Raw genomic sequence first — 15,600 nt, 5'->3', positions numbered from 1 at the left:
CACATGTATATATAGAGTTGATTAATGGAACTGCTGCATGAAATAATAACACATCCATAATATATTTTACAATCAAAATTTAATTTTATCACTTTGTTGTATTCTTTTTATACGGACAAGGGTTTAAATTCCTAGGCTACCTACTATCACGGACAAAGCATAGTGTTGGTTAGTCTAGGCTAGTATAAGTGGTGATGATGCGTTTGTATAAATACTTCAAAAATATGATTTAATTTTAAATCATACGGTGATCACTGAATTTTGTACATATTTCAATCTCCTACCTATATTTGAAGTGAATAAACCAAAAGGTTTCTAACATCATACCGTAGTGTAGCAATAAAATCGATTACTTGCTACTAAAATCGAGACGTGTTGCCTCAATTCTTTGTTTTGAGCCAGTAGTTTTCACGTAAATCTCAATGTGGCATACTCAAAACCTTAAAACTTTCAAATTTATATTATATTATAGTGAGATAAGAAAATATTTTAATGATAAATTCAAACTGGTTCTTATGTGTACCTGTGTTTAACATTTAAGTGTAATTAAATGTATAATAAACTAGTTGGCCCGAAAGACGTCGTCCTGTCCTAATGTGGCGTTATGTCAAATGCTCGTTCATTTTCAAGATAAGCTCGTTCACATCGCTAAATCACGTCCTGGTTGAAGTTCGTTTGCTACGCTAACTCACCTTTAGGTTGGAGCTCGTTCGCTATGCTCACTCACCTTTTCGTTGAAAATCAGCTGTTGTCATAAATTAAAAAAAATAATAGTGCTGCACCCTGTTGGTAAACCTATTAACTTTTAATGCTGTTGAACATCACAGAATCAAATTGTTTAGTTGAACCAGCTGTTAAGATTCTTTACTTCCATTTAAATATAAGTACTCATAAGGTTAACATGGGGAAACTCCAGAGCCACTGGGGTGGAGCCGATTGGACGGATCACGAAATTGATAGTGTATAAACCTATTCCACGAAATTCTACACGTATGTACCAAGTTTCGTGGCAATCGGTCCAACGATGTGCAAGCTCATAACGTTCAAACATACAAACTTCCTCTTTTATAAATATAGAAGATTACATTTATTTCTGAGTACAAACATTGTCTACACATTGTGAAAATATTGTCTTGCTATCTATTCGAAATATATGAAAACTTAGAAAATTCCCACACAACACTTTTCACCCGATAAACCATCCATGGCGATTCAGCCATTAATCTTGCACACAACACTAATGTTGCTATTCTGTTATAGGAATTTTTCCTGTTGATTGACTTTCACCGCCATAAATTATGACGAATCGACCACTAAATATTCCCGATTTAATAATGAACAAACGTCAGTAAATAGCGAAATTTGTAAACGCGATGGGGAGAAAAGCACTACAGTTGTTTTTTATTGTAACACTAATAATTAATGTTAAAATATAATTATTACCCTTACGGAAATTCTCGCTATGTTCTCATTATACTATTTATACTACGTTGCAGCACAAAATGTGTTTTTATCCTTTGAATGGACTGTATTAAGAACAATACAAGTAGGCCAATTATAAACACATTGGTTTTCCTCGAGTTATTTTTAAATAACATTCGGTTCGAAATATTAATTAAATGTAGTTTTTTGTACTTCCTACCTTTAGCGAATTTCCCATATAGGTAATAAACTATTACCGTAGGTCTCATTGTAAGACCAGGACCCGAGACCGATTTACTTTTTCGTTTAAGGTCCCCTGAGGCCAAAAATACCATCCGTTCAAATTCCTATACATCCTATATATATATTTATTTATACATGTGTCCATTGGCCGGTGTTGGTGAGTTGCGGCCCAAATCTCTTTTTGCGTATGAGTTGCGGCCCAGACTGAAAAAAGTGTTGTACGACTTGCGGCCCGAGTATAAACAGGTAAATTGCGGCCAAGGATATGGTTGGTTTAATGGTACATAAAATAACCGTACATAATTTAAGAAATCAGTTTATTGTGTTAGTTTGGTTTGTACTCAATTGTACATAAGTTTATTGGTTTGGCTCAACATCTATGAAAACTTCTTTCGGGGAGCAGGTAAAACTAATAGAAGCACATTCACTAGCTAAACATTTCAGTGCCAAAGAGTATGTTTTGTTTAGAGCAACTCTTTCAAGTTCCATCCATGTACACCTTTTCCACCTTTTCAAAAACTTTATTTATTTAGCTTTTGTCTATTCAGAACGGTATCGTCACATCGGTCATGATTGTGGTCAGTTTGGGCCGCAACTCACCTGTCTCTCTTGGAGAGATTAGTTTCCTGGCCGCAACTAACCTTTAAGGCGGTTTCACACTGCCATCCACGGACGATTTCTTCGTCCGCGGACGGATGCGAAAATAAATCGCTGCCCATGTTATCAGATGGGACCGTTCACACCGCCCATTGAAACGTAGCGTCCATCCGCGGATGCAGAAATTCGTCCGTGGACGATTTGGCGGAATCGCTCTGGGAGCGATTTTTCTAAAACGTCCGCGGACGATCACGCCCTCGCGCATGCGCAGACAGAGCACCAAACCAGAAACCACGTGTAGCTCTCAGCGAGGCATGTGTCACTCGCATCACAGTGTTTAGTAGTTTGTGTTTACAGTCATAGTGTTCATCTAGTTGTTGTTTTGTGTACTCCCTTGTTGTTTGTTATGGCTGAATTAATTGAGGCTGTCCGTGCCTACCCAGTTATCTGGGATACCACTATAGAAATTTATAAAGATCAACAAGAGAAAGATACAATTTGGTTGGAAATTGCGACTACACTCCAAAGAGATTACAAAGAGAATAAAGTATCCTAACCAATAACCATGTATACTTATACGAATTACTGTACAGTAAATCATTATTACAATGATTTGCATTACTATGATTATTTGCATTATTACAATGATTCACCAAATCGCTGCCGCTTACTGTTAATCGGATGAACCCACTTTCTCCTTTTTGATAATGAGTACAAAAGTACAACCTCGTCGTCACTATTATCACTACTTGAATCAAGCCACAGAACAGAAAATCCGGGTTGACACCATGGGACAGAAGGCTCAGACATTTTGCACACCTCCACTGAGTTGTAAGAGGAAGTATGTTTAATCTACGATTGTAGTAGGAATTGCCAACTTCCCTATGCACATGCGCGAATGAGTGGACGCTTGAAACGTAGCTCGCAATGTGAAGGGGGCGCATAGCATCCATCCGAATCATTTCATCCGTCCGCGGACGCCAGTGTGAAACCGCCTTTAGCCCCATTGGCACGATAACTCGAGTAAAAAAAATTGGTATAAACGTATAAACCTAAATTTGTTCAAACGAGTTCGCAAACCAGCATGATCAGACTGTGGGGACAGGGGTTTATGGGGTAAAAATGGGGTTTTCCTATTTTTCAACCTGTAAACATAAGATTTTGCAATTTCTTTCCAAAAATTTTGTAGAACTTAAAAAATAAAATAATTTAGTATATTGAAGCGTTGTTGTATGCCGGTATTTGTTGTATGTAACGGTTACGGAAAAATGCCAAAAAAGTGTAAATTAAAAATTACCATGTTATTCTTAAGGAGAATATAAACTGTTGTCGCTTGCTTGTCTATGGACATATTTTAATGCAATTTTGAAATTTTGTTTACTTCATACTAAGCTATCAATATTTTAATAAAAAAACCTATTTTTATCCCTGTAGCAGCAAACCTAAGTACTCATTAAAATTACTAATATTTAAATACAAAATAAATCTGCCAATTTTAAGGGAATAATTTAGTGGAAATCCAGCCAGACAGATGGTAATTCCCTTAGTCGGCAGGTTTGCTGCGGCGGGGTATTTTCTATATTCGATAGCTATTGTAAAGTTTAAAAGGTCCAAAAATTGCACAGATTTGTATCCTTTTAACATCATATTGCAATAGAAACCATGACGGAGACTAAGAATTAAAAAACAAGGATCTAGAAATTCGAACATTTTACCTCGTATCTGTAATTACATATTGCTTAGTATATTCGTCGGTGGTTTAGTTTCAGTACAATGGTAGGTTTAGTTTTAGCGAATTTCCCATATAGGGAATAAGCTATTACCGTATTACTCATGGTAAAACCTGGACCCGGGACCGATTTACTTTTTCGTTTTGAGGTCCCTAGAGACCAAAAACACCATCCGTTCAAATTCATATATATATATGTGTCCGTTAGCACGATAACTCGAGCAAAAATCATCCGATTTTGATGAAATTTGGTACAAACGTGTAAACCTACGTTTATTCGAACGAATTCGCGAACCAGCGTGATCGGACTATGGGAACAGGGGTTTATGGGGGGTTTTATGGGGCAAAAATTGGTTTTTCCCATTTTTGACCCTAAAAACTTAAAATTTAGCATTTTCTTTCCAAACCATTTTGTAGAGCTTAAAAAAACAAATAATTTAGTATATTAAGCGTTATTATGCGCCTAGTGGTTACGGAGAAAATTCCTAAAAACTGTAAATTTAAAATTGCCATCTTATTCTTATGGAGAATAAGTAAACTGTTGTAGTTTTCTTGTTTATGATCATATTTTGATCAAAATTAGAAAATGCATTCATTTCATACTGAACTATTAACATTTAAAAAAACACCTTTTTACCCTCCCTGTTGTAGCAAACCTAAGTACTCGTTAAACTAATGTTATTTAAATAGGGAATAAATATGATATTTTTAAGGAGACATTTTAGTGTGAATCCAATCAGGCAAATGAAAATTCGCTTAGTCTGCAGGTTTGCTGCGGCGGGGGTACTTTGTTATCACTTACTTATTACCACATTACTTTATATTCATTAGATTCAAATATGTTTTTCAATTATCCATGTAACCATTTAACAAATACTGTGAGCATGGCTCTCAAATCAAGATTGTGCACTAAAATTTTCGTTTCAGCGCTATATCAACTTTTTCATATTGAATAAGGCTGACTTAATTCAATATTGGTTCATCGTTATAGTAATTTACGCAACGATCGCGTAAAGATAGTGTTAACGACACGAGTAGAAAATTTAAGGTACGATACTTGGCGAGTGCCTTAAACACTTTTACGAGTGTAATTAACACTATTTACACGATCTGCGTACACTACTTTACCTAAATCGGGTTTTAATTACTAATAATCACTAATCAAAATTTCTTAGAGAGGTTATGTTTTCGTGTATAACCTCTCATTTCCGCTGACATTGGGCGCGTTCTGGGAACATGTACCGGTGCACCGGTGCAGATTAACCGGTGACTTACTCACCGGTACCGCCCCAGGGCAAGAGTCTTAGTATCCCAGAACGGTTATTCACCGGTTTACGGTGCACATCGGATTATAATTTACACATCCACCTACTATTTGCTTTATAATATTTAAATCAAACAAACAGACTTGCCCTCACGGAATAAATTATTTGAAATTTATTATTTATTATTTATTACGTTATATAACCCTCTCATTGAACAAATTTTCACTCATTACGCAACATAACCTATAAAACTAATGAACTTTATTCGGCGGACCCGCCATCTTGCCGTAGCTGCATGCTGTTGTCAAAGAAACTGACCAATCAGAGGCCGCCGGTGTATTATGCACCGTACAATTTCTCCGGTGTATAAATCTTGCCCCGGTGGAGAAAAAAGAGGAAATAGCTGTCTGCTGGGTTAACTCCCCGGTCTCCCAGAACGACACATTTTTTGCACTGGTGCACGGTACATGTTCCCATAACGCGCTCATTGATTCAACGACTCATTGTTCCAATGACGAATTGCACCAATCGTTTACAATTAAATTGCTAAACAGCTGATTAGCTAAAGTTCGAAGCATTGCAATTTTACGTCTTCTCTCTCAAACCTTGAACCTCATTGGTCCGTTACCCGTGTTGTTAAAAAAAATTATGGTGTTATGTAAGTAAACTAAACTATGCTGTTATGTGAAACCTTTCAATTTTAAGAACTGTACTGAAACGACTACTTTAAAAAACGGTCGTAGGTAATAGTAGTTTACGCAACGATTGCGTTGAGTCTTTACGACACGAGTAGAAAATTTAAGGCACGAGCCTTGGCGAGTGCCTTAAAAACTTCTACGAGTGTCGTAAAGACTATTAACGTGAGTTGCGTACACTACTTTACCTACGACCGTTTTTTAATTACTATCAATCTGGATTTAATTACTAACAATCACTACTGATAACTTTTTAGAGAGGTTATGATTTCGTGTATTGTCATTGCCACTGAAAGTGATGCAACGACTTGTTGTATAATCAGCTGATTTCCTGTAATTACGTGTTTGTTAAACTTCGTTAAATATTACATTGCTAGCAGCATTCTTACCATAAATAATATTGTATAAGGTACAATTCGGCAAATATTTCATTTATTTTTGGACTTCCACCAACTTAATTAAGAATACGCGAGTATCAACATGAACAAGTCGGATCAACAATTAAATTGGTCAACTGATCAGATGATCAGCTGATTAGTTGACGTTCGAAGCATTATAATTTTAATTCTTTTCTCTCAATACTTGAACCTCATTGGTCCGTTACCTGTGTGGATATGAGAAAACTATGCGGATATGAAATGAAACTATGCGGATATGAAAGTAAACAGCTGTAAAGTGAAACTTTTCAATTCTAAGAACTGGACTGAAATGGCTACTTTAAAAAACGGTCGTAGGTAAAACCTTTTTACTCTCTCTATTTACGTTTTCCACACAAACACATAACTCTGATGGAGGTAGTATTATTGATTACAGTACTTCAGAGGTTTCTTTTGATGGAATTCCTTGTGTTTAGAAGGAATGTGGACTAACGATAAATATCTGTTGGGCCACCAGGCGGAACATACATGAAACGCAGTAACATTGTTAGCATAGTAAGATAGTTGGAAAGTTAAAAAAGGGGTTTTGACAGTGTTTTCAAAAAGTTTACTAAGTTATTTATTCATGGCCATTTGTCACCGTATATGGGCACTGGGTTAACACATTTAAATATTTAAAGTAAAATATATAATATCTTATTTGCAAGTCAACATTACTTAAAAACTAGCCCATTCCCCCAGGGTTCAATGTATTTATGAAGGGGTGACTTAAAAATCTTAATTTTACTAACGGGGTTTTAATTATATAGGGTGTTTTTTTTAAAAACTTGCATCTTTATTTATGTAAAAACCGCAATAGATAGAAATATGCAGTTTGCGGGAATCATCTATTGACGTAGGGACCCCAATTTTTTTGAATTCAACGTTACATTCACGTTCCCCACTTCCCCCCCTGCCACCAACTTATTTTTTTTAAACAGCAAGGTACCCTTTGTGACATATCAAATGAAAGAGCATGAAAAAAGAAAATGTTTGATGAAAAAAAATTTAAAATCGGTTCATAAATTTGTGAGATATCCCCCCCCCATCTCCCCGGAACTTAATTTTTTTTAATAGCAAGGTACCCCTTGTGACATATCAAATGAAAGAGCATGAAAAAAGAAAATGTTTGGGGAAATTTATTTTTCATTTGATATGTCACAAGGGGCTCCTTGCTATTAAAAAAAAGTTCCGAGGAGGGGAAAAGGGGGGATTATCTCACAAATTCATGAGCCGATTTTCAACCTTTTTTCGCCAAACATCTTCTTTTGTCATGCTCTTTCATTTGATATGTCACAAGGGGTACTTTGCTATTTAAAAAAAAATGAGTTCCGGGGAGGGAGTGGGGGAATATCTTACAAATTTATGAACGGATTTTCAATTTTTTTCATCAAACATTTTCTTTTTTTATGCTCTTTCATTTGATATGTCACAAAGGGTACCTTGCTATTTAAAAAAATTTAGTTGGTGTAAGGGGGGAAAGGGGGGGAATGTGAATATAACGTTGAATTCAAAAACATTGGGCCCCCTACGTCAATAGATGATTCCCGCAAACTGCATATTTCTATCTATTGCGGTTTTTACATAAATAAAGATGCAAGTTTAAAAAAAAACACCCTGTATATCTAATTTTTATCATTCAACTAAAATTAAAAATTTAACTTATTAAATTCCTACTCTACGCCAACTAGAACATTCTTCTCCGTGTAACCGTTGCTATCTAGAATTCGGTTAATATCTTTATTTCATTGTTTAAATGTTTCAAATAAAAACAATCTAAGTTTATCGGAGTTCCTCGTTACAGCTAATCTAAATACGCAATAATTCAATGATATTTATATTCACAATTTATCTCAATGTAAATAGCCTTTTATTTTGAACCAATATGAATTATGAACCGAACAAAGCAGGTAGGTAGTAGTAATATTAATACCTACTGTATTTAATAACTTATTTATCTACAAAATAAAAGGCTATTAACATTTAGATCAATTCTGAATATAAATATCATTAAATTCACGCGTATTTAGATTAGCTGTTACAAGGAACACCTATAAATTTGGATGTTTTTCATTTGAAACAATTACAACGAAATAAAGATGTTCTTGATAAGCATTGTACGAGCTATTAAATTTACGTAAAGTAAATAAAAATACGTCTAATAACACTTGAAACATTATTTTGACGAGGTTATTTTACAGTACATTAGCTGCCCACTAAACCTGTGTGTAGAAATGTATGCTTGGGTATGAAAGACAACTAGACATTGTAAACAAGCTGATACTTCAAATTAATTGGAACCATAAGTTAATTGTATAGTGTTCGGGTAAAGTCATTTTGTAAGTAGCAACTAATAGATATACATAAACTAGGATTGCTTTCATATCAATCCTAAAGCAATCCATTAGCAAATTAGCAATCCATTTGGCTTTTTTGAAAGCCAGTTGAGCGTAGCTATCATGTTTCATGGTTTTTAATAAAGCAATAAATGAAAAAAAATTATAGGTATAATACAAAATACAAATGTTTCCACATTCTGCACTGCTAGCCTTTACGACTTCCTTCACCACGTCCTACGTCGTGGACCTGTTCCTCTTCCTTCCCATAGTGTTTCAGTATTTTAGATACGTTAATCTAATTGCCCTAAAGCGTTCCCACACTCCACACTGCTAGCCTTTACTTCTTCTTCACAACTTCCTACGACGTGCACCTGCTCTCCTTCCTTCCCATAGTATTTTAATATTTTAGATACATTAATCTAAATGCCCCAAACCGTTCTCACACTCTGCACTCCTAGCCTTTACTACTTCCCTCACCCCTTTCCTACGTCGTGAACCTGTTCCCTCCCTTCCCATAGGATTTAATATTTTAGATACATTAATCTAACTGTCCCAAACCGTTCCCACACTCTTCACTGCTAGCCTTTACTACTTTCTTCTTCACTACGTCTTGTCGTGGACCTGTTTCCCTTCCTTCCCATAGCATTTTAATAATTCAGATACATTAATCTAACTGACCCAAAGTGTTCCCACACTCTGCATGGCTAGCATTTACTACTTCCTTCACCACTTCCTACGTCGTGGACCTGTTTACCTCCCTTCCCATCACATTTTAGGATTGCAAATACATCAATCTAACAGCCAAAGACGGTTATTACACTCCGGACTGTTCACTTCTCGCTACTACTTCCTACGTCGTAGACCTGTTTAATTAAGTTTGCCATTTATGACATAAATCCATGAATGTGATTCAACCTACAAATTGTTTAAGATAAAATGTTATTTTAATAACGTTACTTATTTAATAACGTAAATTAAATATGTTAAATACTGAACCTAAGAAAGAATATGTTTTATCTATGACTGTACCTATTCGATCAGGGGTCGTTTCCAAATCGTGACTTAAATGTAAACCTAAGACTTTCTCTGTATTATTTGATCATTTTTCATCATCCACTTTTTTTCCTTTTACTATACTTTTACTTTCATTTTACTTTATTTGTACTGTGTTTAGGTCGTGGCTTGATTTGAACATATGCTATGATTCTTTTTCGTTTTCATTTACGTTGTTATTTTGTAACCATCATGGCAACCCTTAAGACTAATGTTAGCATTTCAAAACTTTGAGTTACTTTAAAACTATATAGGCATTATCAAAAAATGAAATTGGTTACGTCTAAACCATCCAAACATATGACAAAGCAACCTTGGTAAGTTTGGCTAAAATATGTTCAGCCGTTATTGAGATTAAGTGTTATAAAGAATGCATTGAAGTTGATCCCAAAGAGCTTCGCTTCCCTCCGCTCAATAAAATAAGCAAGAGTAGCAAGTATGTTTAATTGTTCTGTACTGTACACAGTATTTACTTTAAAACAATTTGCTTTTTTCAGTTCTCCTAAACTGCTAATGTCCTAATAGGAATTTAACAAAGTTAACTACTAAAGTATACAAATAATTTTGTTAAATATTCTGTGCAATTTGCCAATATAAATGACACAAGGATTTGGTTTATCTAAATGATATTGAGGGGAATTAATACCGGAGATTAATGACATTATTGAGCTCCTGTCCAAACGTTAGGATTTTGTTATTTTTAAACAAAACCTTTGGCTCCTAAACTTTGTTATCCATGTGTTGTAATAAATACCCCCATCACAGCAAACCTTCAGACTAAGTGAATTTCCATTTGACTGAATTGATATACAATTAAATCTACTTAAATAACATTAGGTTAAACAAGTACCTAGGTTTGCTGCTACAGGGAGGCTAAGAAAGTGTGTTTTTTAGTAAAATAATAATAGCTTAGTATAAACAAATACATTTGTCAAGTTTGGTCAAAATATATCCATAAACAAGCAAACTACAAGATTTTACAATATTCACCATAAGAATAACATAAGAACTTTAAACTAGTAGTACTGCTTATTCTGCGCGTAACGGGATGAGTGAACATGAGCGCAGTAATGAAAGAGTCCACCCACACCTAGCCTACTTACCGGTGTCACTGGTTAACACAATGTTATTTGTATGGGCAAATCAACCAAATCTTAGTCAACAACAATCCTAACTTCTCGTCCATTAATTAACCAAAGTCATTGGTAATATACGTAATGGATTTCCAACAGTTATCGATAGGAGGTAAATCCATCGTTCCTGTACAACATGTCTTTTGATTAAATGAAGCATATTTCCATATTTGTTATGAGGCCTATCATAAACAAAACAAAGCCAAACTGAACTAATCTAACTTAACCTAATTGCCAAATCACGATGTAAGGAATCTCCTAAAAAATATCGTATGGCTTACAATGATGATTTAAAACGATATCGTAATTATATCTTCTAAAATGATTAAAAATCCAATATATGTTTATCTAACTAATAAAGGGTTCTCACACTCCAGACTGCTCGCCTCAACTACTTCCGGCACCACTTCCTACGTCGTAAACATCTTTCCCTCCCTTCCTATGGCATTTTAGTATTGCAGGTACATTAACCTAACTGTCACAAAGGGTCCCCATACTGCGGACTGCTCGCCTCAACTACTTCCATCACCACTTCCTACGTCGTAAACATGTTTTCCTCCCTTCCTATGGCATTTTAGTATTGCAGGTACATTAACCTAACTGTCACAAAGGGTCCCGACACTCCGGACTGTTTGCCTCAACTACTTCCATCACCACTTCCTACGTCGTAAACAAGTTTCCCTCCCTTCCTATGGCATTATAGTATTGCAGGTACATTAACCTAACTTTCACAAAGGGTCCCCACACTCCGGACTGCTCGCCTTGACTACTTCCTTCACCACTTCCTACGTCGTGGACCTGTTCCCCTCCCTTCCTTTAGAATTTTTTTTTATTGCAGATCCATTAATCTAACTGTCACAACGGGTTCCCACACTCCGGACTGCTTGCCTCAACTACTTCCATCACCACTCTCTACGTCGTAAACATGTTTTCCTCCCTTCCTATGGCATTTTAGTATTGCAGGTACATTAACCTAACTGTCACAAAGGGTCCCGACACTCCGGACTGTTTGCCTCAACTACTTCCATCACCACTTCCTACGTCGTAAACATGTTTCCCTCCCTTCCTATGGCATTTTAGTATTGCAGGTACATTAACCTAACTGTCACAAAGGGTCCCCATACTGCGGACTGCTCGCCTTGACTACTTCCTTCACCACTTCCTACGTCGTAAACATGTTTCCCTCCCTTCCAATGGCATTTTAGTATTGCAGGTACATTAACCTAACTGTCACAAAGGGTCCCCATACTCCGGACTGCTCGCCTTGACTACTTCCTTCACCACTTCCTACGTCGTGGACCTGTTTCCCTCCCTTCCTTTAGATTTTTTTTTATTGCAGATCCATTAATCTAACTGTCACAACGGGTTCCCACACTCCGGACTGCTCGCCTTGACTACTTCCTTCACCACTTCCTACGTCGTGGACCTGTTTCCCTCCCTTCCCCTAGCATGTTTTTATTACAGATCCATTAATCTAACTGTCACAACGGGTTCCCACACTCCAGACTGCTCGCCTTGACTACTTCCATCACCACTTCCTACGTCGTGGACCTGTTTCCATCCCTTCCTTTAGCATTTTTTTTATTGCAAATCCATTAATTTAACTGCCAAAACGGGTTCCCACACTCCGGACTGCTCACCTTGACTACTTCCTTCACCACTTCCTACGTCGTGGACCTGTTTCCCTCCCTTCATTTAGAATTTTTTATTACAGATACATTAATCTAACTGTCACAACGGGATCCCACACTCCTGACTGCTCGCCTTGACTACTTCCTTCACCACTTCCTACGTCGTAGACCTGTTTCCCTTCCTTCCTTTAGCATTTTATTATTGCAGATACATTAATCTAACTGTCACAAAGGGTTCCCACACTCTGGACTGCTCGCCTTGACTACTTCCTTCACCACTTCCTACGTCGTAGACCTGTTTCCCTCCCTTCCTTCAGCATTTTATTATTGCAGATCCATTAAGCTAAATGTCACAAAGGGTTCCCTCACTCCGGACCGCTCGCCTTGACTACTTCCTTCACCACTTCCTACGTCGTGGACCTGTTTCCCTCCCTTCATTTAGCATTTTATTATTGCAGATCCATTAATCTAAATGTCACAAAGGGTTCCCACACTCCGGACTGCTCGCCTTGACTACTTCCTTCACCACTTCCTACGTCGTGGACCTGTTTCTCTCCCTTTCCATAGCATTTTTAGAATTGCAGATACATTATTCTAACTGTCACAAAGGGTTCCCACGCTCCGGAATGGTCGCCTCGACTACTTCTTTCACCACTTCCTACGTCTTGGACCTGTTTCTCTCCCTTCCCAAAGGTTTTTAGAATTGTAGATATTTATTAATATAACTGTCACAAAAGCTTTCCACACTCCGAAGCGTTCGCCTTGACTACTTCCTTTACTACTACTTCCTACATCGTAGACCTGTTTCCCTCTCTTTCCATAGCATTTAGGTATTACAGATATATTAATTTAACAGTCACAAAGTATTTCCACACTCCGCAGTGCTCACCTTTCCGCTTCCTTTACCACTCTCTACGTCGTGGACCTGTTTCCCCACCCCTCGCATAGCATTTTAGTATTACTAACATCTTTGAATATTTAATATTCAATGCCAACATTAAATTGAATAATGTAAAAATCTGCTTCGTTCTAAATATATACATATATATTTTTAGTTTAAAGGTGAATTTTAATACTGAACATAAACGGTGTATAACTGCCGATTAATATTGTAAAGTTCAATTTATTATTCAGAAAGTTGTGAAATTTAATAAACTTGAACAACATTATTCTGAAACCTGTGAAATTATAATGATATATATTTATAGACGCCAAACTGTTTACTCCATGAATGAAAGAGCTTAGAGTAAATGTCGTTCTCTCTGTCTTAAGTAGACAACAAAATTGTTGGTCGCAAAACGTAAACAAATAAAAAGAAGAAGAAGGTAGCTCCTAATGTTATTCTTATGGGACAAATTTAAAAATGTTTTTTAAGGGTTTTATAATTACTACTGAGCAGAATCGTCTAGAATTTTAATGAGGTCTTCCCACTGGTGTCATAATTATTTGTGCAAAATTTGAACGCTATAAGTGCGACAGTTCTTGAGTTTTTGGTACGAACACACAGACACACTCACAGACAAGCGGACAACTTTTCTCCGACTCCGCTATACACGATACATAGATTCGTTCACTTCGTTCACTAATCTATTAAAATTATTTGAATTTTCTCCGTAACTAATAACCGCACAAAAACACTTCAATATACAAAATTATTCGTCTTTTTTTAATCTATTTAATATAGTCTAGAGATAAATCGGGATTTTTTTTATGGTCAAAAATGAGAAAACCCAATTTTTACTCCCATAAAACCCTCGTAACACCATGTTTCCATCGTCTGATCATGCCGTTTCACGACCTCATTCAAGCTTATCCCACCTTACAACTTCAACCCAAATTTCATCATAATCGAACAAAAACTACTCAAGTTATCGCGTTCACGGACACCCGCACACAAATATATATATACAGGGTTAGTAAAAAGAGTGCAGACCCCTGTTATTTTTTTAACGACCCATACTAGAAAAACTAAACTCGGCACACCTTTATGGCATGTTATGAAGTACTTTTTGGGCATAACCATCACTTGGTGTTCATCCCCAAAATGGGGGATTTTGGGGGAAACTCAAAAATTTCAAATACAAAGACCTATCGAGTGACCCCTCATTTTGAAGGTCCTGGTAAAAGAAAACCAACAACGCAAACTAGAGGTCTTTATCTCAATCCAGTAAAAAATGGCAGCCAATTGAAATTCTCAGAAGTTGAATTTAACTTGCAGCTTTCCAAGTCTGGAGACCCCCTGTAAATTTTGTAGCGGCTCACACTAGGAAAACTAAACTCTACACATCTTTTTGGCCTGTTATGATGTACCTTTTAAGCCTACACTTGCTTACCAAATCCAAAATGGGTGATTTTGGGGGAAACTCAAAAGTTTTAAATAATAAGCCCCATCAAGTGACCCATCATTTTGAAGGTCCTGGTAAAAGAAAACTAACAACGCAAACTAGAGGTTTCTATCTCAATCCAGTAAAAATGGAAGCTGATTGAAATCTTTAGAAATCGTAAATAACTTGCAATTTTATATTCAATTGGCTGCCATATTTTACTGTGTTAAAATAGAGACCTATAGTTTGCGTTGTTAGTTTTTATTATGACCTTCAAAATGAGGGGTCACTTAATGGGGCTTATCATTTAAAATTTTTGAGTTTCCCCCAAAATCCCCCATTTTGGGTTTGGGAACTTATGAGAATTTCAATTGGCTGCCATTTTGTACTGGACTGAGATAGAGACCTCTAGTTTGCGTTGCTGGTTTTCTTTTACCAGGACCTTCAAAATGAGGGGTCACTCGATGGGTCTTTGTATTTGAAATTTTTTTGTTTCCCCCAAAATCCCCCATTTTGGGGATGAACAGCAAGTGGCGGTTATATCCAAAAAGTACTTCATAACATGCCATAATGGTGTGCCGAGTTTAGTTTTTCTAGTATGGGCCGTTAAAAAAATAACAGGGGGTCTCCACACTTTTTACTAACCCTGTATATATACTATATAGATAGATATATACTATATAGATATATATACTATATGGATATATATACTATATAGATATATACTATATATATTAAAAATCAAAATTATTA

Source organism: Macrosteles quadrilineatus, unplaced genomic scaffold, assembly GCF_028750875.1.
Source record: "Macrosteles quadrilineatus isolate MER2022 unplaced genomic scaffold, UCM_ALF_1.0 Scaffold_1__1_contigs__length_201487025, whole genome shotgun sequence".
Taxonomy (NCBI): domain Eukaryota; kingdom Metazoa; phylum Arthropoda; class Insecta; order Hemiptera; family Cicadellidae; genus Macrosteles; species Macrosteles quadrilineatus.
The sequence above is the reverse complement of the archived record's forward strand: the minus strand, read 5'-3'. Positions refer to the sequence as shown.